This window comes from Jaculus jaculus, chromosome 10 (assembly GCF_020740685.1).
Source record: "Jaculus jaculus isolate mJacJac1 chromosome 10, mJacJac1.mat.Y.cur, whole genome shotgun sequence".
In the NCBI taxonomy this organism is placed as follows: domain Eukaryota; kingdom Metazoa; phylum Chordata; class Mammalia; order Rodentia; family Dipodidae; genus Jaculus; species Jaculus jaculus.
The window spans coordinates 113386560-113391297 of NC_059111.1; positions in this window are offsets into that span (position 1 = coordinate 113386560).

The window sequence follows — 4738 nt, forward strand, 5'->3', positions numbered from 1 at the left end:
ACAAGATGCAACAAACATCCAGAGATCATTTGCAGTGGTTAGAGGCCCTAGCATGCCCGTTCTCTCTCTCTCTGTGTCTTTCTTACAAATAAACAAAATATTTTAAAAAGACTATTGTAAAAGCTTTTTTTTTTTTTTTATTGAGGTAGGGTCTCCCTCTAGCCCAGGCTGACCTGGAATTCCCCATGTAGTCTTGGGGTGGCCTCAAACTCATGGCAATCCTCTACCTCTGCCTCCCGAGTGCTGGGATTAATGGTGTGCGCCACCACACCCAGCTCCTATTATAAAAACTTTTAAACCTGATAACTAAAACTTAGAAATTGTTCAATTTTTTGAAACTCTTTCATGTTTAAATCATTTAACTTGTCCAAGTTGTTGAAACTGTTGCTTAATAGAATCTTAATTCTAATTAAGCTGCCAATAAAGATAACAGTATTTTTCATACTCTCTACCTTACATGAGCCAAGTCTTCATATTTAGAAGCATTTCAATCCCCCTTTTATCCAAACAAGAGTGGACATGCCTGCTTCCCCCGGGCAGCAGTCCTTGTTTCCTCACCTGTCGTCTATGTTAGTTACTGTTTCAAACTAAAGCCATCTCAGAAACAGAAAACTTGTATGCAGTAGATATACAATACCTGGATCATTATGGCTAGTAGACTAACGTGTCCCAGGAGTGTCTCTCCTGAAGAACAACCTGGCTGCCTAGCTCACCCTCACCTGTAACACCTGTAACGTGGGACAATGACCATACTCACCAGATACACAAAATGCTATGCCTGGGCAAAAGGGAACCAAAAGCCAAGGCTCCGAGGAGAAGCCATATGCATATTATTTGATCAGTGACCAACTCCAGCAATGGTAGAGTTAAATGTTCCAAGTCCAGAGCCAAAATTACCTTGAGTTATATTAGCCTTTGAAAATAGCCAATTTATCAAGTTACTGTCCTTCACTGTATATGACTTGACATCTCTGTGACCAATTGAGATGCTGCTTACTCTGGCTGTAGTTCTTCTAGGCACATCCTTTGAGTCTAGACCTATATTTACTTATTTCTTTCCCGCTGGGCATTATATGCCACATTTCCCTGCTTTTCAGAGTCATGAGTATGCCAGTGCAGGCTTTAACAATCAAGTCCAGCAGACTCAACTCCAAATTATTTTCATTTTTATTTATTAGTTATTTATTTTGGTTTTTCAAGGTAGGGTCTCACTCTGGCTCAGGCTGACCTGGAATTAACTTTGTAGTCTCAGGTCAGGGTGGCCTCGAACTCAAGGCGATCCTCCTACCTCTGCCTCCCGAGTGCTGGGATTAAAGGCGTACACCACTATGCCCAGCTTCCAAATTATTTTAAAAATACTGATTTGTTCCTCCATAACCATTCCAAACCCTATATAAGCTCCCCCATCCCTCTGCACCATTCCAAACCCCATATAAGCTCCCCATCCCTCTGCACCATTCCAAAGCCCATATAAGCTCCCCATCCCTCTGCACCATTCCAAAGCCCATATAAGCTCCCCATCCCTCTGCACCATTCCAAAGCCCATATAAGCTCCCCATCCCTCTGCACCATTCCAAAGCCCATATAAGCTCCCCATCCCTCTGCACCATTCCAAACCCCATATAAGCCTCACCCAGCCCTGCTAGCTTGGTTCATCCAGCACGCCACACGGACTTCTTCATTGTCCTGATGCAAGCAATGACACTGGCTTCTGACATAGACACCCCAAGATGGGGACGCCTCCTGACCCCGCAAGACCCCAGCACAGCATGAAGCAGTTAAAGACACTGTCAGATAACCCCGTCTCTCACTGAGGCTCCCCTGCCTTCTGTCCTTTGCCTGTGAAGTTGCCTCTGTTTGAAGCCATTTAGCCCTTTATCTCCTCCTCAACCTCTGACAGAAATGAGTCCCCCACACCCCCTTACTTACAGTCAGGACAAGGTGTCTCTTCTACACTTGGAATAGGCGTTTCCAGAATTGATACCTCTTACCACACTTCCAATGATTCTCCAAAGCTCTTACTCCAAGGACAAGGGAGTAGCTACTTAAAAACTAACTCTAAAACCAAGCAGACTCTTTGTCAGGAGTCTCCCTCCAAAACCACCGCACCCTCGACCTCCCCATGGATGGCAGGAGAGAACTGCCTGTTTCTACAAGAAGAATCAACTACATCAATTGGTCTGGTGTGGCCCAAGATGCCACAAAGAAGCCCAGGGGCTGAGCCTCAGGTCCACAACAATGACGTGAGGTTGTCTGGGGTAGAAGCTCCTCCCCTCGGCCCCTCATTGTGATTTCCCTGCTTCTCACTCAGCCCCCCCCATCTAACTCCACCTAGTTATCAAGTTTGTCTTTCACATGCTGAACACCCTGATCCAAACCTCTGCTAACCAACAAGCAAACAATATCCTCTTCTTCCACCAATTAAGGTAGCAACAGTCTCCCAAGATGATCTTGTTCTAACTTACTTAGTAAAGACAAAGATCCCAGCACTTGGGAGGCTGAGGTGGGAAGATTGTCACGAGTTTGATGCCAAACTGAGACTAGAGAGTGAATTCCAGGTCAACCTGGGATAGAGAGAGACCCAACCTTGAAAAAAACCAACCAACCATCACCAACAACAAAATCAGGAATGTTAGCCCCAAGAGCCTCCATCTTGAAATGAAAAATCATCAGAACTAGAATATCTAGTTTTTTTTTACTGAACTGCAGCTTTCCACCCTCATTTCCTTCCTCCCCATGGGATCAGAAGCTGCCACTCTGATGTCCACCTCTAATGGTCCTTTCTAGCTGCAAAACCCTCCACCCCCACCACCCCAGACATCTTCTCCTAAGTGCCCGGAGTGTGCGCCTAGTATGGGCTCTGGGTCCCCCGACAGAGAGCCCACTGCAGGAGTTCACCCTGAGTAAACCCTGCCTGTCTCTTCTCTGTGCTGAACTTGTACCTTGTACCCGACAGTGAGGGAGCATCACAATGGGCAAAAGGAATATATATATCTTAGGGCTTTACTGAGCCAAATTTGGTATTTGTTCATTTCTTGCATTTGAACTACTTGCAGCCATGCTTGGCCTGAGATTCTCCGTTACAGTCCTAACAACCACATGACTGCAAATAACCGCTTTACAGAGTTTCCCTCTCACTCAGTTTTGTAGTGAGCTACCTGTTCCCCATCTGAGTTGATTTGGTGCTCTGCGCAAGGGCCTCCATCAACTTGACAGACATGGCTTCATCACAATTGGCTTACGAGCACATAAAGATGGGCTTGGTGCTTGTCTAAGGTGACAGCAGCTTTCCAGATTCCAAGAGCTAGGCCACTGTGGACGGGGCGGCTCTTTAGTGCCTCTTTTTAAAAAAAATTTATTTATTTATTTATTTGAGAGCGACATACAGAGAGAGAAAGAGGCAGACAGAGAGAGAGAATGGGCATGCCAGAACCTCCAGCCACTGCAAACAAACTCCAGACACATGCGCCCCTTGTGCATCTGGCTAACGTGGGTCCTGGGGAATAGAGCCTTGAACCAGGGTCCTTAGGCTTCACAAGCAAGTGTTTAACTGCTAAGCCATCTCTCCAGCCCTACTTATGTATTTATTTATGAGACACAGACAGAGAGAGACAGAGAGAATGTACTCACCAGGGCCTCCAACCACTGCAAACAAACTCCAGATGCGTACACCATCTTGTGCATCTGGCTTACGTGGGTCCTGGGGAATCAAACCTGGGTCCTTTTCCTTTGCAGGCAAGCACCTTAACTGCTAAGCCATCCCTCCAGCCCAAGGCTGACTCTTAAAAGTCTTGAGCCTGAGTGGGTCAGTGGAAAGAACATATATATTTGTACATATACATATATATGTTTATGTGTGTATGTGTGTGTGTGTGTGCATGGAAACAGGTTCTCATGTATCCTGAGCTGACCTTGAATTCACTATGTGACTACAGTCAAAGATTACCTTGAACTTCGATCCTCTTGTCTCCACCTGCTGAATGATGGGCTTACAGACCCGCACTACCGCCCCCGGCTCATGGGCTGTTGGGGGTGGAACCCGGAGCTTCGTGCATGCTAGGCAAGCATTCTTCCGGCTGAACTATGTTCCCAGCCCAACATCGGTGCTGGTCATCCAGCCTTGAGAGCGAGGTCTAGCCGGGCCACGCCAGGAGGGCAGGGCCTCTCACAGAGCACACGCCTGCTTCTCATCTGAAATCCTGACAGCCATCCTGCTTCAGCCTCGGGGGTCTTGGCTTTGTTTCACTCGTAGAAATATTTTTCCTGTAACTTTGCTTCATTTGGTCATTTAAAATATAAGTTGTGACATCAAAATAGATGTGAGACTACTTGGAAAGGAGAAGGGATTCAGTGGAGGGCAGATTTGGGAGGGGGAGGTGAGGATGGTGGGAGGGGATTATCATGGCTTATTGTCTGTACTTATGAAAGTTGTCAATAAAAAGCTTATGTATGTAGGTGTAGGTATGTGCATGTGTTTGGTTGTTGTGGTCCCCTGTCCCATGTACAGTCATTTCATAGACTGTTCACCCCGAGTAAGGTGGTCATGTGGAGGGACTGTATGCCTTCCTGGAGAGGTGCCGCATCATGGAGAGAGGAGGAAGAACTTTGCACAGAGCAAAACAGAACGGTGTAGGCAGAGGCTACTTACAACCCAGTCCAACCCAACCAACTCCTGGAAGCCTGAGAATCAGAGAGGACAGCTCAAGATCACACCTGGTCAGGACCTTCTTCTCCCACC